At 46.6% G+C, this 26375-nt stretch overlaps 2 long non-coding RNA genes across 3 annotated transcripts in view; one reads left to right on the forward strand and one right to left on the reverse strand.

Moving 5' to 3' along the window:
• The window catches only part of LOC118170552, a 16253-nt gene extending 13211 nt beyond the window's left edge, over nt 1-3042 (reverse strand). Inside the window, exon 1 of the long non-coding RNA XR_004752774.1 lies at nt 2757-3042. This is a non-coding gene — a long non-coding RNA (uncharacterized LOC118170552). The remainder of the gene's footprint in view (nt 1-2756) is intronic.
• LOC118170553 overlaps nt 1-16789 on the forward strand; it is a 27069-nt gene extending 10280 nt beyond the window's left edge. The window contains exons 3-5 of one of the 2 annotated variants that reach the window (XR_004752776.1): nt 943-993; nt 3255-3323; nt 15657-16789. This is a non-coding gene — a long non-coding RNA (uncharacterized LOC118170553). The remainder of the gene's footprint in view (nt 1-942; nt 994-3254; nt 3324-15656) is intronic. The other variant, XR_004752775.1, reaches the window with a different exon arrangement.
• Nucleotides 16790-26375: the final 9586 nt, after the last annotated feature.

Here is a 26375-nt window from a genome sequence, read left to right on the forward strand (position 1 = left end):
AAGGTAAACGAGGTAAACTAGTTCCTAATTAGTCTGCACAAAGTGCCTAATGCCATAAACGTGGAGCGAGGGCTATAAATTCAGCCCACAGCTCGCAACGTGGTAATGCCCTGCATAGACAAGCCCCAAGTCACAATTCATTACAGCTCTGCTTCGTAGAGCCAGCGATGTTGTGCTTCCCTTTGCTGAGGGCAGATTGTCAAGCTGTGACCCTGCCTTAGTTAATTAACCTTCAAATGGGATTTATTTTCCCTTAGTTACTCGTGTGTGCACACATTTGGTAATAATGACCGTCCGCTTCCCTCGCATTTGCTAAAAGGGGAATAAGTCATTTGTTACAGTGTTTTACCAGGGGTAAAAAAAAATAAAATAAAATAAAAAATCCGGGCCTCAGCTTTCATGGAAAATTGATAGCTTTATGCCAGAAAGAGACAGTTCCATCACAGCCACTTCTTCAGCTGTCTGCAAATATTTGAAACCCTGAGATATTTAATGTTTTTCAGATGGCGATAAATCTGCAATAGCGCGGGCTCGCTTGAGCTTAGTGAGAGATGAAGTGAGATAGGAGAAAACGCATGAGCCGGCACGGGAGAGGTATTGCTGGTCACACTTCTGCCGATGTCAGGACAGGTTTTCAGGACCTTGCAAATACCAGCTGGCTTCTTTGCCAGGGAGAAATATACACAAACATGGGCTTCCAGTTCATTTCCCATCCAGTTGTGAGCTAAATGTTTGCTTTTTTTCCTTCCCCCCCCCCTGTTTTTTTTATTATTTTTGCGATCTGACATTAAAAATATGAACCTACAGCTGGGGAAGAAGAAATGTCACTGGCTGAAAGCTTTTTTGCATCTGGCAAGCCTGAGACATTGCTTGGGGTTTGTTTGCTTAACCTTTTGTTTGCTGTGTGGCAACTTGCAGAGGCATCGATTGCTTTTTTTAAAGGACTTAAAAATAGCCACAGCATCTCCATGTGCTTGGCTTTGCTCTGCCTGGGTAAGCCTTGGATATCCTTCCCCTGTATGCTGATGCACCTGATGTGCCCTGGGCTTGGTCTGTAGGGAAATGCGTGGGCCCAGGAAAGGCACTGGGGCCCTGCTGAATTACAGATAGCAAACTGCAGCGGGGGCAGGTAGCACTGGAAGGTGGGAACCAAAATGTTTGCTGACTTTCCCTTTGGAATTAAGGAGTAAAGTGGCTATTGCAGAAAATGGTTTATTTGTTGGGAAGAATGGAATGACAGCCTGCCTCTCTGGTGCACCTCTCCTGCCAGGTGAAGGGTAATGCCTGCACGGTTGTGTGTGGCCGTGAGCCCCTGCCCGGGCGGGCAGAGGGACGGGGCTGCATCTCGGGTTGGGTTTCTCACTTCCAGCCCACCACAGCTAAACCAAATCCCCCACCGCAGCTGCGATGCACTGATGGTTTTTGTCCAAGTGTCTGTTTATGAAGTTTTAAAGAGACAGAAACACCTCAGCAATTTGATTTTGGCAAACAGCTGTAAGCCAAGTGTGGAACAACAACAAAAAAAAATCCCTGTAAAAATCAGGGAAAATGCCTGTGAATTTCCACACATTTCACAGAGGCGGTGTGGTCTCGGAGGCAGCAGGGTGGTCTGGATGTTTTAGCACTGGCGTAGAAAACAGGCGCTCCTGCGCGCGAATGCCAGCTCCACCACCGATGTGCCGTGTAGCCTTGGCGAAGGCACCTGACCTTTCCATCTCTTGGTTTCTCTCTTCTCCCTTCTTACTTAAAAGTGAGAATTGGTGGCCCCAAACCTGGGTGGTGGCCAGCCTGGGCTTGGCGCAGCCCAGGAAGGTGGGGCAAAGGTGGCTATGTTCCCGGGCTTCAGGGGCGGCCAGGACTGGAGCTGTTCCAGGAATAAAGAACCTCGTTGACCTTGATGGAGGCCCCGATCCCGTAGCACAAGCTGTTAATGCTTAAGCTGCCTCCCACCTTCCCACTGTGAGCATCCCGGAGAAGTGAAGAGGTTTTTCCAGGAGTTTGGGGTGCTGAACTGGATGTAGTTACCCAGGCAGCCTGATTTCTGGGCAAAGCCCAAGCAGCCTCCCCACCCTGCTCTCACATATTCATACCTCTCGGAAACATTCCCTTCTGGGCTGGGCTTTCCCAGGCTTTGTTTCTGGTCTGTGAGGTTGGGTGGGAGGGAAACCCTTCTGGAAAGGAGTGAATTTTGGGCAGAGCTGGAGCAGCTAGAGTGGTTGAAGGCTGTTTTCAAAGAGAGGATGAATGGGAAAGAGCTGCGGGGAGAAGAAGGGGCTTGCTGGGCTGTGACTTTGGGGACAGGGCTGGGAATGCAACCCAGGCATCCCAGCTGGCAGCTGCCATCCCTGGTGCCCTCCCCTGCCAGCCCTTGTGCTGACCATCCCGATCCATCTGCTGCTGAATGAATGGAAAGGTTCCAGTGGGAATTGGTTCAGGCCCTAAATTTTGAGTGTTCTGAGGACATCCAGGGCCTGCTGCCAAGTTCAGCAGAGATTTGTAAAAATGTGCAGTTTGCCATCCCTTTTTTTTTTTTTTTGTCTTCTGCCATTTCAAGAACAGGATTAGGAATTTAGGTGAAACAAAGAGGGAGGAATAAGAATAGCTGTTAGATCAAGTGTCCTGAAGTTGGGGATGTTTTCCAGCTGTCCCTTGCTTTAACAAGTTGAGCATTTTTCTTCTGTTTGTCCTGTGGGTGACCGTGGCAAACCCACAAGCTGCTGGCTGGGGGCTGCGAGCAGGGACTGCTCTGCACTTACCCCAGTCAGCCTGTGAGCATCCCCGAGCGGCTGCGGGCAGGGAGCTGCCGGGGCTCTGAACCTGGTGATTCCTGGGGAAGTCCTGGCTCCTCACAGGGTTTTACTGCACCTTCATCTTCACTGTGGCCTTCCAGGAGGTGTCCTCTCCCTCTGCAGGATTTCCTCTGTGTAGGACAGGGAGAAGCATCCCCACAGAAAGCAATTGGAAATCAGAGCAGCTCAAGCTTGCATCCAGAGCTGTTTTGGCAACCCAGAGTCCAAAGGATGTGAGAAGCTCTGTCCCACCTCTCTCTTCTCCCAGGCTTACCCCTATTAATGATTACTGCAGAGCAAACGGCATGTGACGTGGTTGTTAACACTGCTCTTTTGGCTAAGATTATCTCAGGTCAGGGTGCTACACTGACATTGAAGTCTGTCTTTTTTTTTTTTTTTTTCCCCTCGTATTGTTTTTATTCTGATGCATTTCTGGGCTTAATTTTCTTTCCTCCCATTATTCAGCTTAATAGGAACCTTGCCACAAGTCCTGCTGTCTTTGAGTGCTAGCTCCTGCCAGCTCTCTGCTAAAAGGTAAATAACTGGAGAGCTACCTAGCAGAACAGTCAATAAATACTGCATGCAGCTCTTCTGGAAACAAATATTGCTTCCCTAGACCCACCCAAATGTTGTTCTGCATAGCTGGCTTAAAATGAAATAACCGAGTATCATCTTGAATATCATGACAGTATTCCTACAGTAACAGTGGAAAGTTCTTGCCTGTTGGTTTCACAGTACAATCTTTGTGACTTGAATTTTAATAGTCGTTGCTGTGCTGAGCAATCCAACACCTCCTTATTTCCCAGTTAGTGCACTTAGCTTGCCGTCGTTTCTTGTAGCTGACTGTTCTAGCGGTGATGAGGTATTGCTTTGCAAAATGCTATTTTCACCGACTATAATATCATGCTTTTACTGACATTTTATGATATATTATCAAACACAATGGGAACCCAAATACTTTTGCCAAGGATTTAAATTCTAATATGTTTTGTAGTGTTGTCGTTACTTTTCATCCTTTAATTCCTTTGTATCCAGATCCAACAAAGCACTTAAATAAAGCACAATGAGAGTTTTTGGACAGCCCATTTACCTGTTGCTGTCCCACTAACCCCATTTGGAAATTACAGCTCTGTCAGTAATGGAGCTTTTAGAATAAACTTTGTGTTCCCTGTGATTTCTGTGGGGAATGACTGCCTCCAACAGCCCTCTGGCTGAGACCTGAAATTGGGCTGTAGAGGGGCTCCACTCCTCTGGGAGGGGTGTAGGGGTTTTGCTGCGGGATGTTTTGTGGTGTCTGCAGGCCAGAAGCTGTGATCACCGTGGGGCCAGGACCTGCTTGCTGGCATTTCTGCAACGGAACGAGGACTGTCACGTCTCTCTTGCCACAGCCTTGTCTCTTCCCTATTGGAGAAGAAAATTCCAAAAAGTTCAAAATCTTAAAATGAGAAAGTGACTGGAGGTCCAGATTTCTGTGTAAACTTGTGCTCAGTGGTGGGAACTCACCCTGCGACACGCTGCTTTGGAGCCTGGTTCACTCCTGTATAACTCCTGATCCCTGTATAACAGCTTGTAGTCTTTCAGTAGGTGTGCGTTCCTCTCTTGGCAATGGCTGTAACTCAGTAGCAAATGCATTTAAATACTTGGTACCTCAGTTCCCTTGGGTACAGCATCTGTGAAGCTCTATAGTATCTTTGCCTATTTTTTTTTTTTTTTTTTTGCCTGAATTAGTTTTCTGAGGTTCTTTGAGGTACAAGATCTCCCTTCCTGGAGAGGGACACCAAGAATTGGAAGGAGTGACTGAGCCTGGGAGCACTGCTAAGCTCTGCTGAAGGTCTGGGAATCTCGTGCTAGAGAGGGGCAGGAGCACGGCTTCCACCTGAAGGCCTGTCCCGCTGGGCTGGAGAGCCACTTCACTTTGGCATGGGGCTGTGGAGCTCTGCTGAGGTTTCCCTTGTCATAAATGAGCTTCTTGGCTTCTTGCGCGCATCCAAGCGAAGCGCAGGCAGGGCCATACATATATTTTGACAGCTTTTAATTATCATACCATAACTTTTTAAATGTTATGACAATGTCCTGTAATCACAGGCCTCAGAAGACGTATCCTTCTCCTTTTTAATGCTTTGGAACAAACTGATCTCTGGCCTAAACTCTTGGGTTAGCTGGAGTTGCACCATTGATGGATTTGGACCCGTGAGTTCAGCGGCTCCGGCAGGCTGTTTGCAAGAGTCAGGCTCTGGCAAGTGATCGACTCTGAGCTCAGCTGGAAAAGCTCGTGAAATGAAATCACTGTACTTCGCCCATTAGGCTTGGGATGAAAAGCGAGTCTTAGAGCTGCCAGTGGTTCATATTTCATGCACAGAGATTTACTTGTATTAAGATTGTGATGAGTTTGAGAGAGAAAGAGGGAGACAATTTGTAAGCCAATGCTGAAATAATACTTCCCTATAGTAAGTGTATAATGAGAACTGTTGCTTTTATTGGATTGAATCAGTTTAAGATTGTTTAAGATATGCAGGTTTTGAATTGTGAACTGTATCACTGGTGATTGACCTCCCGTGTGTTATTTTTACATCACTTATTTCTTGACATCTTGCGTTTGCTTCTGAGGCTTTCATTCCCATTCCTCTGTTCTTTTCCTTTCACACCTCTTCCCTTAATCTTTCCTGCTCTGGCTTTGGAAATCTCTTTCCTTTTAATGGACATCTAATATTTGTCATCAACAGCATACACTTTTCACAAAGTCTCTAGACAGACCGTAGCACACGTAAGCAAATTTGAGCTGTTTTTAATCAGAAAGCAATTTGGCCACAGTATTAAAGAGCCTTAGAGATCTTTACTCATGTCACAGTTCAAGGCACCCACACTGGTCACTTTAGAAGTATCCTTCATTTGCTTTGTGTGGTAGCTCAGGTCTTCCGGAGATTAGATCTTGAAGAAAAATTATTCTGTAATTTTGAGTCTGGCACAAAGACTCCACCACAGCTACGTGTCCCAGTTCCACCGGGTTGTTGACAGATTTCCCAGTAACTTGAAGGTCTTGGCTTTTGGATCCAGTGCTTGATCCAAAGGTTAATTTAACTCTTGACCAAAGAAGGCTGCCCATCTTCTGGGTCCCTTCCAGAGCAAGTGAGCCTCCCTGCAGTAAGCAAGGGAGGAAAGCAGGAGAGCTGATTCCATGCTCCTTGGCTTTGGATTTTGCCTCTTTGGTATGGGATTTTGTTTTCCATATTCTGCATTTTGGGATCTCAAGAACAAGCTACAGATCCTGCCTGTTTCTTTGGGAAATGGCAGTGAGCTGGTTCCTGGTTTCGGTGGGTGGTTTAAGGACCATTGTCTGAGAAATCAGGGGGCTGGGTGGCAGATCTGAGGGGCCTGATTTTCTACATGGGCTGAGGAGCCATGTATCTACTGGACCATCCTCCAGTGTTCTCCCCTGAGCACCCACCAGTATTGCTCACTCATGACAACGTGGGAGTGTGAGGATGTAGCATGACTTACTACTTACCTGTGCTTCCACTGGGCTTAAGGACAGACTGGAGGAAACCCAGGAATGGGGCTGCGAGCAGGGAAAGCCCAACAACCGATAGCCCTGCCCTACCGAACTTACAATTTAGTCCTGATCTGTCTTTCCCAATTCATTTTATGCATGCAGAAATGGCTAGGGAAGTCTGCAGACAATGAATAATGTGGTGGTCCAGAGGTTATGCAGAATTTTAGAACGAGATGGATGCATTAAAAAATGTGTTGACTCTTTCTGGAATTACATTGGCACTTGTGTCCTGTGTGGAGGCACTCATCCGTGTCTGTGGTGGATGTACTGGTGATATGCACATACGTAGAGCATTAAGAGACCAGAAAGTTCCTTGAGTCTCATTTGCAGCAAGACTAGACATCAAACTGATTTTTAAAAAGGTTATATTGAAACTGCTGAAAATCTGTTGGAGACCTTCTGAGAGAAAACTGGGATCTCAACCAAGAGGATTTGTTTCCCCTGGGTGATTTCTGCTTTTCATCAGACTCTGATCATACAGTCTAGCTCTCTGCATACTTCCATTGTTCATTAAAACAGGTCAAGCATGGAACATTTTTTGCCCCAATACCTTTTGCCAGAATGTCTGTTTACATATATATGTAAAAGGAAAATTTATTATTTGTACCACCTCTCCCTTTTCCCCACTTGTGTGCATAAAGCCTCTCTAACACGCCTTGTTCAGCTAGGCTGTCTTGAGGCAGGCTCATTGCTGTGCCCAACAGCCATGGCAAGTGCAGGGAGCACAGCAGTGTCCCTCTTGCAGTGTACATCTGTGCCCTTCAAGGCTTTGGAGAATGGTTAAGAAAATCAGTTGCAGAAGGAGCAGGAGACATAAGAATAAGGGCTGCTGTGAAACAGTATTTGACTTGAATAGCGTCTGGAGCAGCAAAGCCATGTACTCAGATTTATTTTGGGTGTTGTGGAGGAGCCTGTGCCCACTGTTGGTGTGAGCATTTGTGTGGTGGGCACTGGGCTGCTGTATGGGGAGCGAGAATTCAGGCTCATCCCACCTGCCTTCAGCACAGCGTGAGCTGGGAGCACCCAGCAGTGTGCTCGCAGAAGCCAGCGTGAGGACAGTAAGGGGCCCGGCCTGCCTTCAGCACTACGGGTTGTGGGGTGGCACCAGCCCAGGGTGCATTGTCGGCTGCTGGTGCCCTGGGAGTGCTGCCAGCCAGCAGGCTGCTGCTGATGGGTGAAGACAACTCGTTGTCACAAACCAAACCCCCTGCAGGGAGCAGAGCTTACTGTCCCCAGGCACAAGGGACCGGAGTGTCACGAGGCAGGGCCTGTGGTGGCTTGGCTCAGAAAGGCTGCAGCTGGTTAGCCCAGGAAGGGTTGGATGTCCTGGAGATCCCTGCCCTGCCCCATCCAGCCTGGCTGTAGCACTGTGCTGCATCCCCTGATGAACAGTTAAAGGTTAAAGTGAATGACATGGTCCTGTCATGCTTCTTGGGTCTGGGTGGCTTCTGAGCAGTTCAGGCCCTGTGGCTTGAATTGCAGACCTGTGATGGGGGGCATCTCCTTCCCTTAATCCCAATCTGGAAGCAGGGTTGGCCCATGTGGACATCCTTTTTTTTTTTTTTTTTTTTTTTTTTTTTTTTTTTAAAAAAAAAGGTTTGGATCCTTCTAAGGAATCCAGTTCACCTGCATCCACTGTAGGCTGCTTTCATACAAAGATCCCACCAGGAGTCTGGCACAGGTCAATCCTAAGCCCGTCATGTTGCCCTCACCTCTTGCCCCTCGCTTTGCAAGTGTTTTTGCCATTTGTTCTATCGTGACTTTTGAACTGCTCCCATTTAAGACTAAAATGAGAGAGATAAAAATGTTCTTAATTTTAATTAAAACAAAGTTTATTTTGTTATTTCATTAGCTGGCCGTGTTATTTCAGGGCTTGAGAGTAAAGTTATACGTTACCCTGTGGGTACTTCTAATTGTGTTCCAGGATTTCTCATTCACTCTGTCCAGAACAGTTCGACTCCTGTGCTGAACTCCATCCTCCTGCAGCCTGGAACCAGCACCGTTAATGAAAAACACTCCAGTAATAACAGGGGGCTCTCGAGGGCTCCAGATAATTGGGAAAAGGTACTATTAAGTTTACTGGAAGGCAAGCTGCCTGAGCTTTAAGAGCCTGCTGCTAAAGATACCGAGAAACAGGGCCTGATGGTTTTGGAGGTAAGATAAGAAGGTGGAAGCTGGTCAAAGTAAACCAGCAGATCTAGGAAAAACAGTCCCCATCTGTAAATGTCAGCACGGGGATTTGTCAGCCCCAGATGCAGCAAATTCCTGCGAGGGAGGCAGGAGGCAAGGTCCTCCCCTGCTGTGCTGTTGGGAGATGTGCATTGCCAACAGTGCCCGCAGGACCAGTGGGAAAATCTCCTGCTTCAGGTGGAAATGTGGGACTGTTGAGGCTTTTTTCTGGATGCAGGAATAGTTTTTGCTCTATTCTGAGACTATTTGAGCCTGTCCTGGACACCTGGTCCCTCTGCTGCCTCTGGCACAATACACCTTGAAAGGAGAGATAGGAAACTGCAGGGAGGCTGGTGGGGGCCTTGCTCCCTGCATGTCCTTTCCTATTCATTAGAAGTTAGATTTGCTTAAATCCCAATCGTAAATCCTGGTATCTTGTGCAGTGTGAACCCAGGATGGCTGTAAAATGCTTTTGTGGGGTAACTGAATAGAGAATTACATCGATTTAGAGGTGTTTTATCCTCTGTCCCTGGTATAACTGCAGTCACCGCTGCTGCAGTTGTGGTGCCTGGAATTTATTTGCTTCAGCAGAGAAGGTGCAAAGGGAGAGAAGTGACAGTTTAATTCTTCTCTTGTGTTCTGCACACAATTTTAATGTTTTCAGGAATATGTTTAATAGGCATTTAAAGGAAAATTAATCATAGGAGGCATGGAAGGGGGTTTTGAGGATAGCGGTAAAACAGGATGGAGAAGACGTGCTCAGCCCCCTGCTTCGCCCCAGCGTGTCAGGCGTGCAGATAGGTGTGTAATTCTCAGAGATCCAGCCAAGCACCTCCGACTTAATGGACTGAGTCTTTTTGCAATGGTTTTTGCTCTCCTATTCTGTGGCGAGTAGGGAGGCATCATCTGAAGCCTGTGCAGCGAATAAGCTGTCCTGTTAATTTTCCTCCCTGCTTCTCTTGTTGGTTGGCATTATAGGCTTACGTCACCTGGTAAAAATATGAACTTCTGTGTCTGATCCAGTGCTTGGATTTCCAACAGGATTGCACTGTACTTAACCTTCAGTATGTTATTGTTTTAGTAGTTTTGTCCAATATGAATAACACCTTATACCATAACATCCTCGGTGGATGTAGAAAGATGTTCCAGAAAGAGCTGAAAGGGGTTCCAGGAAAGTCTAGCTGTATGGCTTGTTTGATTTTTGCTGTTTAGCCTCTTAAAGTAGCCAGAGAAGGGGGAATAAAAACATTACAAAGGATAAGTTGCTGGATAAAAGATATTTGGTTACAAACCTTGTCAACATTAATAACTCACATCTCTTCAACAGTGCTCTGAGCTGTCAATAAGAAACAGGAATGAGCTAAGATAAAAACGATCTGTCAAAGTAGATTGTATCAGAAAGATAATAGAATCAAATTAATTTATGGTGAGGAGATTTCACAACAGACAACAGAGCAATACTGGAAACCACAGTCCAATGTTATCCCTTTGAAGAAACGTTGTACTTATTACAGCTGTGACGATTACAAATGTTTGGTTTAAAAGGCTGTGTTGCAGTCTGGAGGGGAAAAAAAAAAAAACACATCCTATTTATGGTCTCCAGATTTTAAAGATGGGAGCTAAAGAAAATAAGCCCGTAGACATATGAGCTCAGGCTTAATATTTCCATCTTCATTTATGAAGGGATGGTTAGAAGATGGACCTGCCAGCCTGAGGGAAATTTGGATGTGTCAATATTTTGTTGAGTTTTCAAAATTTTTGGTCCCCAGTTAAGATGAAAAAGCCAAAATAACCAATCTCTCCTGAGTAAGAAGTTCTGACTCAGTAGTGCCAAAAAGTTTGAATTTGTCATTCTTCTCTGAAGAGGTTAAACTGTCTCAAAACAAATGATTCCATTTACAGTATCCATTTTGACTTGAAAAACGTGATTTAAAACTCAAAAAAGCAGTTTGGTCTGGAATATTTTGCTTCAAACTGGAAAGCAAAACCTTGCATATTTTGTTTTTTTGGGAAGCGATACTTTTGTTTTCTTGAAGGAGCTCTACTTTGCTAAAATCTGACATTTTCTCTTGCTTGGGGGCAGGAAGAGGAAAAGACTACCTGGATTAAACAATATTTTCTGGCGGAGAGGAGGAAAGGAATGAAAACTTCTTGTAATGCAAAGCTAGGACCTCTTGGTCCTAATCCTAATGAGGACCTCTGTTCTCTTGGTTTTATTTTCTTATTAGCTAATGCATGAAAAGCTGTCGGTCTCCTGTGGTTCAAGATCTCCGACGGCTCCCCATGATCCTGCTCTTTTCCCTCTCCCGTGGCCCTGGATGGGGTGCAGCTGTGCTGCTTTTGGGGTGGGAGAAAGTCAGCATCGCCCAGTGTCACCTGAGGCCCTGCCTCTCCCTTGCTGCAGCCCTGGTCTTGCCTGCATTAGCCTGACCTCAGAAAAGTCAACATTACATGATTTGCAGCATGCACAGCATGGTGACAGTGCTCTTATCCCTCAACAAAGCAAGTGAGGAGCAGGCAAAGCAGTTAGGTGTGCTTTTGTACCTCCGTGCCTTGTCTCCCTGCAAGTGTCCTGCATTCTGGCTTGGCAGAGGGCAAACATCTCCTCTGTATCCAGATGGGTGAAGCCCATGCTGGCTTTGAAGCATCCTCCAGCTGAGTGGAGGACTTGGAGTGGCCTCAGATGTATTCAATAAGGTTTCTGTCCCTGTTTCTTCTTGCCACCCCACCCCCTTTGAGCACCCCATCTACCCTCAGTGGTGCTGTATATGGAAGTCTGTGGCTGTGGTCAAATTAGCAGGGCAGGAACATCCAGCAGAGAAATCAGAAGGGATAATGTTCCCCAGCACCCGGATCCTCCCTGCCCAGCATGCTGCATTGCTTACAACTCAAAAATAAATGACCTGCATCTAAAGTATTTGTTTTTAAAGGGCTGAATCCCTCGGTCCCTCCTTGCCATCAGGGCTGCCTGCTCCTGCCAGCCCTGCATGTGGGCATCGTCCGCAGCGTGCTTAGCGCTGAGCCCCCCCCGGGCTTAATGACAAGTTCTCACTTTGTTTGTTGTTGTTTGTTTTGTTTTGTTTTTTCCCCTTCCAGCCCAGCTGACATTTAATTCTGCCTTGGCCGGTTAAATATAACCCCGAAACCCGCGGGTGAGAAAATGTGGCTCTGTCACGCTCGTTTCAGAGGAGCCAATTAGCAATGGTGATCCTTGGGACTTGGCAGCCTCTTCCTGGGCACCCGGCAGCCCTGGCCCTGCCTGTCATTCCCGGGATAAAGTGCTAGGAAATAGCCCTGTGGTTTACTAAGAAAAGCAAAGCAAAACAAGCTCCCTCCCCTGCTTTTGCAACCCCACAACCCGTGGGCACACTTGATTTGCAGCCGGGATGTGGCTCTGGGGCCGATGCACTGCCCGTTCCTCGCTGGCCTTCTGCCCATTTTCCCCTGGTCCAGCAGCTTTGCATATCCCAAGCATCCAGTGCAGAGGCACAGACAGGGCATAGCAAAAAGAATGATTTCCCACTCCTCTAGGTACAGACCTAGCGTGTGCTCTGCTAGACCAGGCCATGGCACGCCTAACCCAGCGTCCTGCCTGCGGCTGGGCCAGGTTGGTGAGAACTGGGAAAAACAAGCTGGGAGTGGAGCGATTCTTCCCCTGACATGTCCTTGATGTTGGAAGCTTAGCAACGTGGAAGGGTGGAGGCTGCATCGTGTTTGAGTCAATGAAGTCTGGCGTTGAATTTTCCTTTTATTTTTTAACCCACCTGTGGAGGCTTCATGGTCTCCTCAAGGACTTCAGTTCCTAATGTCCCTTTGACATGCTGCCTGATCTCTACAGCAGTCACCCCTTTTTGTGGAGGCGTGAGAGTCGTGGCAGGTTTTGTTTCCTGGAGTACTGTTCAGTTTGCCTCCTTTGCATAGAAAACCTCAGAAGCTGTCAGTGCAGAGCTGCCTTTCAGGGCTTGCAAGGGATGCACTCCAAAAAAGCAGCAGGTCTGGGCTACTTGAAGTCATTTTTGGCTAGTCTTGCAGATTTCTGCTCCTTCCCAGAAAAGCTTGTCTCCCTTGTGCTTTCAGGACCTGTGTTTTCATTACCCATAGGTTTCTTCATTTTGTCTTGATAGCTGTCCCCCTCCTCTGTGGGCATCAAACCCTACATGGTGGAAGGTGAACCTCAGAGGTGAAGGACACCCGTGCTGTCCCTCGGGTATTGGTGAGCAGGGCCAGCTGGGGCTGTCATCAGCCCTCTGGCCTAGGTGCAGTTACCCTCCTGGTGGAAGGAAGCCCTGGTGCTTGCAGAACAGGCAATGCCATGGAAATCCATCACGTAGGTGGGCATGTGGTGTTCTTCAAAGGGACAATTCCCTGTCTGCTGCAGTGGGGCTCTGGGATTAACTCTGTGCCAGTCTCTGGGGTTTAGCTGCTGTTGGTGTTACCACCTCGTCTGGCAGTCCTGCGTGCTGCTGCATGACACCCGTTCTTGTAGTGCTTTGTACCTGGCTATAGGCAGTGTCCCTGAAGTCATCTGTGGGCAGGGGAGATGGAGATGCCCTCAAGCCCTAGCCATGTGCTGGGTCCATGGGTATGGGGACAAAATGACGTGTCTGCAAAGGCTCTTGTTGTGAGCCCCTTTCCAGTTATTAACTTCCATCTGTTTAATGGCTCAGCTTTGATTTGCTGCCTTAAACTTATGCACAATAGACGTTTGTGCAGGGTGCCTGGACATCACAGTCACTTCTGTATTTGATATCTGGCTGTAGCTTATCTTCAAAATGTTTTCAGCAAAATAGCTCCTCAAAACAATGTTTCCTCTTAGTGTTGAGACTTACTTTCCTTGTGCTCCTTTGATTTTTATCTCCTCCACGTATTCTGTACATTGCCCTAACAAGTCTAGAGGCTGGACAGTGTCCATATCACATCAATACTAAATTTCATTATATACAAACATCAATCTGGCTCTGGACTGCCTTTTTAAACTGTCATCCAAGCCTGGCGGTGTACAATTTCTGTTTAGGTCTGACCGAGAAAAAGCATTGGTTCAAAGCTTGTTCCCCATAATGTTCAGATCAAAACAGTTCCTCTGTGTGTTTATAATAAAAATATATTTTCACCAGCTCTTGGGAGCATTGACATTTTCATCAAGGCAATTTTCTATGGCCCCAATCCATCATAACACACGAGCTGTTCCATTGGTTCCACTATGACTACTCATTGCTTAAAGTAAATTGTTTGCTTAAAAGCTTGTTGGATCGGGGCCTATAAGCGAGAAAAGATTGCTGATTAGAAAGCGCATTTGTTCCTGTTGTGGGATTTGATGGCAAATTGAGGACATTAGGAGGATTCCAAGATTAATGCCTATATATTTGGGGAAAGAAATATTTTAATACTGTCATATTATCAAGAGGCCTTATAATAAACAGAGCTTATGCAAATGGGACACTAAAGACCAAATCCCAAACATTAATGGGGTTCGATGAGAGGAAAGTGAAGGCAGAATTAATCTCCAAGAGAACTAAATGGCTATTTTCATGCTTATGAACTTAACATACTTTCAACTCCACCTTAATGAAAGACACACTCAGTTCACTGTTAAAAGAGGCACTTAAAAGGTATTAGAGGCATAAGTCCAGCTGTTGCAAACTCTAATAAATTTGGATTAGGTCTCCACTGTTTGAGTTGCGTGTGTGGGTGCCTGACCTCAAAGTAAGTTGTTTTTTTGTTTTTTTTTTTTTAACTTATTGATATATAGCATTACATCAGGTTAATTGCACGTTGCTGTATTTCATGTCGGCTCGGCACGGACCTGCATGCATCGCCGCATCGTGCTGGAGAGCAGGGCACCGGGAGCCGCCGCCGAGCCCTCCCCTGGGAAGGATGCTCCGAGCACGGGCGGCTGCTCGCTCGTACGGCACACAGCTGGCTCCCTGCCCTCTCCTCCCCGCCCCGTCCCATATTTTCATTCCTCTGGGTATCTTCCCCTCCTTCACCCCGCTTGATAACAGAGCACATTTTGAAGCTTTATTCTGGTGTGTTGGAGCAAAATGCCTGGTGTGGTGGGGGCAGAGTTAGGAGCCTGACCTGGCAGAGCTTGGATGCAAATTTTGTCTTGCTGGCTCTGGAAAAATAGTTGATCCCTGCGCTGTTTTGCTATGAATTCCTGGCCACCCGTGGAACAGATCGTGGATGGGTACAGCACGCTCAGATTTACAGCAGCATCTGTGTGGATTTGTCTGGATAACAGCAAATCTTTTGCTCTGAAGGCGCTGTAGGCGCTACAACAACAAGATCGCTTAAAATTGCATTTCCATTTAAAGTAACGCCAAGCGGCGCGGCCACGGGAGGTACATATAAAGCTCCGCGATAGGCAGCTAAGGAGGAGAGGGAAATATCTGGGTAGCAAGGAACTAAAATAGATGAAGTGGAACAGTTGGAAATCTCAACTTGAGTGACAGGGGAGAGCGCAGAGATCCAAAGTCAGCAGCAGATGACTCCGGTCTCACGTCCCATCCCTCTTCCCCCCCGCTCCCTGCCGCCGGTTTCCCAGCAAAAGAGAAGAAAAAACCAGAACGCCTTTTCCAGACTGGGGGCTGGTGGCCTCGCATGTTGACACAGCAATAATTTTTAATGAGAAATTTTTAGTATTTGTGTGGGAGAAGTTAGTGTTGTGTACACAGATGCCTCTCCGGCCACCGCGCTGCGGCCGGGCTCAGCGCGTCCCCCTCCGGCACGGCCCGCAGGTCCCCAGGCAGATTCCTTTCAGGCGAAGGGAAACATTTAGGCTTGCTCACCTTTGAACCGCATGCGATGGTGTTTACCTTGGCAAGACGAAGTGGCAGTTTTACAGATATTAAAAACAGTCCTGAGGGGAATCTGGAGGCCTTCCTATATTTTAATCACCCAATTTAGCCAGCCTGAGGAGTGTGCTGGAGGGAAAATGTGTGGCAAAGCAATTTTTATTTTTATTTTTTAAAAACGGGATTTAACAGAAAATGTTGTGCTAAAACAATAATGGAGGGAAAAATGTACATTTTATTTTTGATGCCCTCTCCTCTGGGGTAAAAAATAATAATAAAAATATGCAGGAATTCAGATATTAATCCTTAGCACCTCCACGTTCCATATGGTTTCTCTCCCGCCGTTTCCTGCAGGGCTGGGCTCTACCTCAGCTGACCCCAGCTCCCCATAGACTTGCTTGTCCTCGGGTTGTATTCTTCCTACCTGTCGGGAAGGATCGGTGCATGTTGGTTTTGGAGCAAGGGTTTGCCTCCCCACCACTATTCCCTCTGGTAGTTGCGTTTAAAAGGAAGAGCAGGGGGAGAACAAGATCCTGAAGAGTCATGAATGATGTCTGAAGTTATACTCGGGTTGGGACTGCGCTTATTGATTTTCAATGAAACCATGTACAGAAGGAAGAGACCTCCTTGCCTCCCTCTGATCCAAGATACTTCTCCAGCTTTTTTTTTTAAAAAAAAAAAAGCACAGGGGGAAATCTGGCTGCAAGCAGTCAGGCTTCAACCAGCCTGTCAGACAGCTCTCTGCAGGAACACAATCCATGTTGATTTTACAGAGAAGGTTGTTATCCACATTTCACCACTGATTTATTGTTTTTTAACCAGCTCCTTATGCTGGGCTTTTTTTTTCCTTTTTTTTTTTTTTTTTTGTTAAAAAAAAAGTCCTTTTGCACTTGGCGAGTGGGATTTGTGGTGCAGCAGCGCCCTGCCTCCTGTGCCCGCTGGGCAGCGGGGCTGAGTGCTGCCATCTCAGCAGCCGGCCACTCGTGCCTTTTCCTTGATATTTGTGGGATTTATGGGGGCTGTGGCTGATGCCCAGCTGGTGTGGGGCAACCTGGCTGCAAGCACGGAAATGTCCCTGCCGGGCTCCTCGGCTGCTGAAAGATGGGTACGGTGGAGGTGGGTTTGATGAAGCCCCACAGAATTAAACTGGCCAAAGGAGTCGCGTCGCCTCCATCTGTAGAATTCATTAGGCGAGCTTGATTGGCCTTTGTTAAACAAAGATGGGATAAGGTTTCATACTTTTTCTGTGGGAGTCGAGCTAAAGTTTCAGGCTGATGATTTAGTCAGGTGTAAGCATGAAGTTTCCAATTTAGAGGAATAAATCTAAAGTGATTTTATTATCCTCTGCTTTACCCTGACACCCTGCTTCACCCCGACTCGCTGTCAGAGCACACGTGATGTGTTAGTGTGGGCCAGGCCCTCGTCGGCTGGCAGGCAGTACAACGCAATGCACAGAAGGCATCTTCCATGCAACACTGACGCTGGTAGCTGCTCTTCCGTCATCTTCACGTTCCTCCAGGAGAAACTCTTGCGCTTGGAGTTCTTCATGTCCTGCCTCGTGAGGAGCTTGCACTCTGCAGGAGCTCTCCTGCAGTCTCCCTGCGGTTTCCAGGGTGGTCCTGGGGTGAGACGGGGCATCATTCAGCTGGGGTCGTGCTAACAAGTGTGCGTGCCCAGGAACACCCACAGTGTTTCTTTTGTGAGCATTGATGAAAACGTTGAACGTTTTAAGATTTTTTGGGGCTTCCTATTTTCTGCTTCAACGCAAGTTGAAAATACCAGTTTTCAAAAATTGCATAAAGAGAAGGCAATATGAAAGTACGCATAGCAGCACTGGGTGGAAGAAAGCAAGCCATTTTGGCCAGGTTTTCAGATTATTTTGATTAAAAGCCTGTACAACTTAGTTATTATCTAGAACATAAGGACACAGGACACAATAGGTCAAATTCATTACTTCATCTGAGATAGATCCCTGTTGACTTCAGTGAAGTTCCATTAATGATGAATTTGTCCTGCTGGCTCAAAGATAAAAAGAGAAGTTATTTTTGTTTAATATTTCAACAAGGGGAAGAGGTTAGCAAGGGAATTTGGTTTGCACAAGTTGTGTTTTTCTGAGAAGTTTAACAAGGACAGCCACCACCTAGCCAGCTCTGCTGTGTATTTGTCTTTGAAGGCTGAGTGCTTTCCCTATAGACTCTCCCAAACCCTTGTGAGGCACTTTTTGCCAGAAGCAACCTGAAAAAGAAATATTCATGGTGATGATTTGTTTGTATTCTTGTGAGCACTGATGAGAGCAGCTCTTGCTCAGGTGCCTGCTGGTTTTATTTATTTTGAGGCAGAGCTGTGCGCTGGGTCACCTTGTCCTTGGCACCGCGGCATCTGAGTGCCACCTGGTGCCCTCAGCAATGTGCCATCGTGCTTGTGCTTTTCCCAGGCGAATCTCTTGCTGCAGGGCTCGCGTTTCCATCAGTGCATTTTGTCCAGCACTGGTGACCTTTGCTTTCCTATGTCTTTCTCTCATTGTGCTTCAGCAAGGCTGGGTTCAGGCTTTCTTCCACCTCCATTGGGCTCTTCTGGCTGGGGATGCCTTTGGAGATAATGAAGCAAAAGCCAGCTGTTGCCTCCTGTGTCTGGATTGTGTGAACAAGTGGGATTAGAGGGCTTTCCACATTCCCAGTTCGAACTAGAAAAAGAACAACATGTGAACAGCCAAGGAAATTTGGTTTTCTTGTGGGCTCAAACCCTTGGTGAACTCAGTGATGTGGAAATTCCCCCTTTGCTTGCCCTGGAGAGGAGAGCTTGTGGTGCTTTGGTGGTTGCAGTTGCTGCGATATCTGCTCATGGCTATTCAGTGTGGGTTGGGTCTGCGGGTGCTGGTACGTGCATGGGGAGCCATTTCACTGCCTCCTTGCTCCAGTAAGAAGTTCAGAGTTTCATCGGTCGCTCTCCATCCTGGCATTCAAGGCATCTGGCGGGTTTCTTCATCTGGGGTAATGTTTAGGGAGAGCCTAACTTTCTCAAGGGAAGAGAAGACTTAAAATAGCAACTTTTCTGGAAAAGAGCTGCCAGAGTTTGAGATAAGGTGATTATATTTAGTCATAGTGGTGCAGTTTTACTTCCCTTTGGACTTGCTGTCCCCATTGCTGGCCATCGTGTTGGCCATGGCTCCCTGTGACAAGGTCCTCAGTGGTGGAGGTACTGGGAGAAATGGGAGAAAATGGTGAATGTTCTTCACAGGAATACAGACCTCATTCTTGGCTGTGTCTGTACAAACTTGTGATGAGTGTCTCAGTTTGTCCCTGAGTCCCCATCCCCTGTGGAAATATGGAATGAGGATGAGGGCTTTTGGGTACCCAGTTCTCACCTGGACGTGGGCTGGGCCCTGGATGCAAGGACTGGGAACCCTTCCTGGACCCCCACATGAACGGCACATTGTGTGGGCAATGTGGCTGTCCCTGCCCCAAACAATGAGACTTTTGGGACAGAGCAAGAGAAAATGAATGGAAAAAAATGGAGAAAATGGATATAGGGGAATGAATGAAAAGTTAGAGGCTGAAACCTTGATGCAGCCACAGGGCTGTGAGGAAGAGGGCAGAGGCAGGAGGTGGCGGAAGCTCCACGTGGTGCTCTCCTGCACTGACCCGGTGAGGTTGCCCTCAGCATCTCCCGCTGGTGCCCTTCCTCCCAGCCTACCCGGTAGCCCTTGTGCCAGCATGGCCCTGCTGCCACTCATGTGGACAAGCATCCCTGGGGACCACACGTGAACTTCTTGTGAGGCACAGATGTTGCAGAGTCAAAGCCTGGCCACCCTTGGTCTAGGAGGGACTTGAGTTTCCAGTGCCCCGGAGAAGCAGGAAGTGCAGGAGACACGGATATCATGAGAAAAGAATCGATAGTCCCCCCTCGGCCTGACCAAATATTGGTTTTGCCGTTTGGTCCGTATCATTTTTCACCGCCTCGCGGGCCCTCGGGGTGGAGGCTCCCTCTCACAGCCCAGGAGGAGCATTTTGGGGAGGGAGGCCAAGGGAACTGGCACCTCACCGGGCAGGGGGGGGACAGGGATCGGTCACCTGCCGGGGTGACCCTTGTAGGGGATGGCAGTGCTGGGGAGGGGACTTTTTGACACCCTGTTCTCCCAAGCAAGCACCACCCCGTTAGATATTGCTGCTGCCAGAGCTTGCGTTGGAAGAGCTTTGCTGTCTCGCATTCCCTTTCTGTGTCCCCCGCTGTGCTGCGACTCCAGTATGTGTTTAAGGTTTGATATAAAATCCAGGGAATGCGGAGGATCTTCTTGGCTTTCGTAGCTTTTGGAGTAGGCCCTTAATTTTCAGATCTAATTGTTAATAAAGGCAGCGATTGGGAACCACAACCCTCCTTCCCCGATGATTCCTGCTACCACAACTTCGCAGGAACACTGCTATCCAAACACTCACAAATTATGATTTTTGACTCAGAATTGTATCTGCTACTGCTGGAGGTAAAGCTATTAATATATAAATGCAGGCTAATTCTGTCCTGGTTGTTTTTCTTCATGAGGTCACCGTTCCCTTGGGAATTGCAAGGAAAACAGCAGAGTGCCTCACAAGAAATAGAAAAATCATCTCTCATGGCATGAAAAAGAAAGATGCCTGGAATGTTTTTAAAGGATGTACTCTAGCTTTCTTTGGTTGTAGTTTCTACCACATATAACATGTTTTTACTGGGTTTGCAAACGTCGGTGTTTTCTTCATAATGCTGTTTTAGAAGCCATACTTGGTGGGAATTATGTGGCCAGTTCATTTTTTGAAAATTTGTAGCTGATTTATATATTCCAAATGATGCAAAACCACTTTGAATCCCCATTAAAAAAAATAATTTTCAACAATTCTGTGGTCTTGAGGCAATACTGCCTTTGCTTCACAAATCTTTGGCTTAATTATAAGTTATGTTACCTGATGGGGAAATACTCTTTAAAACAGGAAGAAACTGTGCGTGGATTTCTTTCAGACCGTTTGGGGCAATGTTTCTCAGCCTGTGTAAACCAAAGGGCTACCCAACCCTAAAACAAAACAGAAACCCTAACCAAGCAGTTGTGAGTTTGTGATGTGAAGCACCTGCTGAAATGAAAAATCAGCCTGATCACCAAATGTTCAGTTTTAGTCGTATTTCCCCTGCTCTACTTGCACATCGGGATGTATGGGCCTTGTCTTACCTCTCCTGAATATTAGGATAAGTTTCTTCACTCGGGGTGGTGTGGTGCTGGAGCAGGTGCAGGTGCCCGGGAAGGTTGTGGGATCACCATCCTCAGAATCTTTTAAGGCTCAGCAAGGGTGACCTGCTGTGGTGTTGGCAATAACCCTGCTATGGGTGGGAGGTGGGGCTGGGCAACCTCCAGAACCCCTTTCCAGCCAGCACACTGTGCTTCTGCAGTTCCTTCGCATTGCATCTTCTGGTGTGCTGTGGACCCCAGGTGGGGCAGTGTTGACCCAAAGCAGCTTTGTGTTGGTGCACAATCTTGGGGATGGCGGAGCAACCTCCCACACAGTGGGAACATGCTGAACATTGAGTTGAAGTCTTGAGCTTGCAGGCAAAGATATTCATGTGTTGCACCCTGTAATGTGCATGTGGACCTAAAAACAAGAATTTTTCCAACGTAGGGATTTGCAACAAATGTTGGTTGAAAAAGCATGGGTTTCCTTTCAAGACAGCAAAGAATGCAGTAAGGAGCAGCTCAGTCTTCCAAAATTAGCTTCACCTGAGAAGCGGGGAGCTGAGCTGCCCTTGGTCACTGTCTCTGTGGCTGTAGCTTAGAAAGCACCTGCAGTGCTTGTGTTTCATGGAACCACAGATGGGAATCAGAGGGTGAGTCCTGGCCCTGCTGCTTTTTCTATATCAGTTTTCTCACGTTGTGCCTTTTTACTTGTGGACTGGCAGAACGAGCAGCAGTGAGGTCCTAACCTGTGCTGTCCTTGGGCATGATGCTGGTGACTGGGCGCAGGGCAGCTGGGCTGCACCAGGTCCTGTGATATGTCTGCATTTACCTGCCTGGGCTCCCAGCCCAGTGCAGATAGAGCCTGTATGTCAGGGTAATCCTCAACATCATAAATTTACCTGTGCAGATGGGACCCAAAGGGGATATTAGAACAACGAAGGAAAAACAAAAAGGAAAAAATGTTACCTATTAGGCAAGCTGAACCTTTGTGCAGCCTTCATTAGTACGAGCAGGGTTACAGTTACTTCTAATCATTCAACTAACTGTACTAGTGAAAACTTTCAACTCTTAGTCATTTAAATTGGAAGGGTCTTTAAAATATTTATTATTACAGTAAATCACACCATCTAAGGTCAAAGCAGAAGTATTTGTTGGATTCGAGCAGGATCCAAAGTTGTTTTCTTACCTGGAGGTTGAGTCCTGGTGGAAAGGTCTGTGTTTCTAATTTCACTGTGCTATTTTGTTACTATGAGATGATGGGAACACCATTATGCTGTGCTATTTTCTATTTTTTTTAATTGGTTGCTCATACACAGGCCTGTCTGGAGCTGAAAATCTCAGGGAAAAAGCCATTAACACCTGCATGTTTGACCTGCAGTTTATAAATCAGAACATATGTTTTCATATTTCTAACTGAAAAAAGCAGAAAAATGTGTTAGTGAATATTTGCAGCAAGTCAGATGCACATTGTCTTTCCAGTGTCAGCAGACCAGAGTGTCAAAAGGCATAAATCACCGCAATTATGTGGATTTTGCCTGAGGTCTAGCCTTGATTGATGTCTATCTTAAATAAGACATTATTGGGAATGTGGAACATGCACACTTCTTAACCTGCTGTATTTAAGATTGCAAAATGCTACTCCTGCTGTCTTTGTGCACGCGTAGGGCATCTAAACTTCTTGGTGGATTTCTTTGTGGTGTTTGTGTGAGGACTGCCATCTTAGTTCTTTTTTTTTTGTTTGTCTGCTATTACGGACAACGCTTAAGCATGTGTGTCCTATTGCGATCCTTGCTGAAATCAACAAGGCTGACTTTTGCACTTGCAGTTCATCCCGATTTATTCAAATAAGATCATTAACAAAGACTATGGAGTGGCTTACACTGATACAAGGGTGCACGTGTGACAGGAGAAATGCTTTCCTCTTTCTGTCCCAAATCAAGCACATCTAAGCACTCCTGATCGGTCCATCTCATCCTGTACCCTCCTGGTACGCCACTAGGACTCTCAGCATCTCTGTAGTTGCTCACCTGGCAGTGACATTCAGATCGTGATGGGTACCATGCAAAGACGAGGCATGGTAAGAAATGCAAACCCGTCTGCAGGATTTTAGTCCTTTTATCCCTTGTGTTTCGCTTTATGAGACAGTACAAGGAAAATGTGCTTGCAGGGTTGTGTCTGAAGACCCAAGATAGCTGCTGCTGTAAGTCAGATAGGAACAGGTGAAGTGGGCTGTTGGAAGGTGGTGTCTTAAGACCGCATGGACTTCCATAGAAGAAAGCTTGGCCTTAATTCCCTGAGCTGCAAACTTTAGCTGCAAAAACATACCAATTTGCATTATATCCAGGTTTGCTTTTCTAATTTAAAAATATTTTTTAAAAAATGTGGATTGATTTAGTCATGATTAGCAGATCACAGTAGAAAAACTGTGTAAGAAATCATTGAATCTGCTTGGGAATATTACACCTTTAAAAAGTTCCTATCCCTGCTGTCCTGTCATTTCAGGTAATAAAGATGTATTTATATATATATATATATATATTTTTTTTTTTTTTTTGAGAGCAAGGATTTAAACAAGAAAAAAAAAAAGGAGAAACTTTGGGCACTATTTTTTTTTTTTCCTCGAGTAATGCCACTTACTGGGAAATAGTCCTAATGGTTACCTTACCCTGCAAGACCAAAAGTTCTAACTCGAGTCAACGTACTTAGCTCAAACTCCCTGTAGAGATTCAGGTTTCTTGCTCGAGCTGCCTGGAGTGGTGAGTTCAGGCCTTTGCAGTGGTTGTCAGCCAGGAGAACATTAATGGAGTATTAGAAAAATGAAGTCCCCGACCCCTCCTCCCTTCTGGCTGGTTGTTTCTACATGGTGGGAAGGAAAACATTTTCCCCGTCAGCCATTTACTGTGCAACAGGGGGAAACTGTCAGTTTGCTATGAGCAAACCCCTGCAAGATAAGTCAAAATGATTTACCCTGTAAATAAAGTGGGCTGTTTTCTTTACTTGGAAGAATTGCCCATGTGGCGAGACTTCCTATGGGAGGGGATGTGGTTGGCCCTTTGCATTTATCCACTGTGTTTGTCTTTTTTGAAAAAGCAACATTGGAAAGATTAACAAGTCTGTCACTGAAGGAACTGATATATCAAAGCTGCGGATACAAAGCAGACCATTCATTCCTTACGTTTCTGAAATCTCACTTCCAGAGCAAACCAGGTCTTCCCATTTAAGTCCAGATTAAAAGAGGGATTTCCCTCTTCCTCCCTCCCCCGAAAGTCTTTGGCACTTTTATATATATATAGGTGTGTGTGCACATAAATATGAGTACCTGTGTGTACACACGCACGTGCTCACTCTACATAATGCAGCTGGACCCCATTTCTGGGGGAGGCTGCATCTCTGCCTGGGCTGCACGGAGATGGGAGTGATCTGAGTACTGGGTGAGTACTTACTACGAGTGCCCATAGTACCGGGCACCAGGAACCACTGCTGCCATGGGCATCCCTGACATTTAGGATGGGGGGTCTTGGCATTTCTCTTTTATCTTTCTCATTGCTAAAGCTAGAAGTTGTTTCTATTTTTTTAACCTAACCACAAGAGGCTTGGGGGTGAGGATGTGGAGACAACAGGGATGCTGCAGTGGAAGGGACTGGATGTCTGGAGATCCCTTCCAGCTGTGTGGCTGTGACTTACTGAGTACTAAGGTTTCCCTCCATGCAGAAAATCCTGCGCGGAAATACCCACGTGTATGGTTATGGCTGACAGGTACTGGCTCTGCAGGAGTTATGGTGCACAGAACATATGCACATAGATCACCTTGATTAGTGCATATGCGCTTTAGAGGAAATAAATTTGCTTATCTCCTCATGCTGAGGGACATTATGAAGTTCCCGACGTTGTGATGTTAGGACCAGATTGCCTTTTTCAGGGGTTAAAAAAGGAGGGCATAAAGGACGACCCAGATATGTGACAGTCCTGGCTTGCGGTTGGTGCTTGGCAGACAGAAATGCTTTCTGGTTGTGTATTTTGCTTTGTCTCTTTATTTAACTACCTCAGCTGGTTACCTATATGTATATGTTCTTCCTGCAAAGGCAAAGAAACATACACTCCGTGGCTGCTCCCAGCGCCAGAAATGCTGTTTTAAACCCTCATGTGCATAAACAGCTGGTGTCCAGATAAAGATTCTGGCATCAAAACAAAACAACAAACTGTGCTATTAAAACCTGCTGGCTGTGGATGTGCCATATGCTCCTGAGCACACTGAGCGGAGGCAGGAGGATGCGCGAGGCGTGCTTTCCGGGGGGGGGTCCCTTCCTCAGCACTCCGGCTGGTGGGAGAAGCCCCCCTGCCACGAGGTGCTGCCTCCCCAGCTGTGTTTGACCCCAGATGGAGACCAGGGCTTCGACAGCAAACCGCTGCTTTCCTGAGGCTCCTTTCCCAGCCAGCCTGCAGAGCTGTAGCCACCTGCTCCTGAATGCTTGTTTGTGCCTCAGGCGGAGCAATGCAGGAACCCCGGGCCATCCCCACAACGCTTACCAGAAGGAAACAGCCCTTCTGAGTGCTGCGGTGTGAAGGTTTTTAAGAATTGTACGCCTTTTGTCTTCGCCCTTTCCCATTCCTACATGTTTCTGTCCCTTGGACAGCATGGAGTGAAGATGGGATGCGTATAACTGTGGCAAAAAGGCTCTGTGGTGGCCGTGGAGAGGCAGCAGGAGAGGGCAGTGAGGTGGTAAGGCTCCTTCCTGGGGAGAAGAGGGATGGCAATTTAAATCTCTGCTCTGATTCAGGCTGTGGAAGGAAAGAGCCCTGGGTTTCTCACACCCTGGGGGAATTCTGGCTGCAGGACCTCTCTCTTTTCTCTTTTCCTTTGTACCTTTCCTCTTGAAAAGATTTTGGGTTCAGTGTGGTACAAAGCACAGAAATATTCAGTGCTGTGTCAAACTGGACCTTTATCTGTTGTTCCACAGTCTGTGCAAACTTCAGTGACGATCATTTATATGACCTTGGGCTATATTTTTACCTGAATAAATGGAAAGTGTTTCTCTTCTCAACACCTGGGTTGTATTTTGTGTAAGGTATGTACGTTCTGGAGAAAACAGTAAATATGGCCGTGAACTCCTGAGCTCAAGTTTCTTCATCAAATATCCATCACTTCCCTAAGGCAAAAAAAAAAAAAAAAAAGCGCCCAGAAAATGTAGAAGCGTCCCTATACAAACGACAATAAAATACGATTGCCAGGCACAATTCCATCAAGTTTTACAACAATTGCTTTTGAGCTGTTAAGTATGCTGTGCTTTAGTCAAGGATCACTGCTTTTGTACACAAGCTTCATGTTTGGTGACATTGAACCTTCGCATGCAGATACCGATTATTCAAAAAGGGGGGAGGAAAGAAAACTCAGAGGAAAGCTATTTTACATTTGTACTGCAGATTGTTCCCTTTAATCTGCAGTCAGAACAAAGGCTCGCTCGGTTTTTATTACGGTCCTCTCAGAGGCTGTTAGCTACAGTGTGAACCCCTTTGGGGTTAAAGTGTAGAAAAATTGGGAGATGCTTGTGGTTTTGATAGAGAAGTGGAAGATTCCAGTGCGAGAGAGGTTGGTGCCTGTGCTGGAGAGGAACAGGAGGCAGTGCAAAGTGAAAGATGTTAGCTCGTTTACAATCACTTGAGTTCAATTTACTTACGGAGGTCACCGTCCTGCAGAGTTCTGTGAAGGCTTTCTGCTTTCACATTTGAATAGTTTCACGGAGGCCCTTAGCTTAAACAAGTCGTCGTCTATCAAGAACAAGCCCCGGGCTGGGTGGTGGAGGTGATGTTATTGTTAGCCAGGTGTACATAATATGTACTCTGCTTGCATTGTCCAGAGCCACGGCTGAATACCACTGCTTTCA

This window comes from Oxyura jamaicensis, chromosome 8, assembly GCF_011077185.1.
Source record: "Oxyura jamaicensis isolate SHBP4307 breed ruddy duck chromosome 8, BPBGC_Ojam_1.0, whole genome shotgun sequence".
Classification (NCBI taxonomy): Eukaryota; Metazoa; Chordata; class Aves; order Anseriformes; family Anatidae; genus Oxyura; species Oxyura jamaicensis.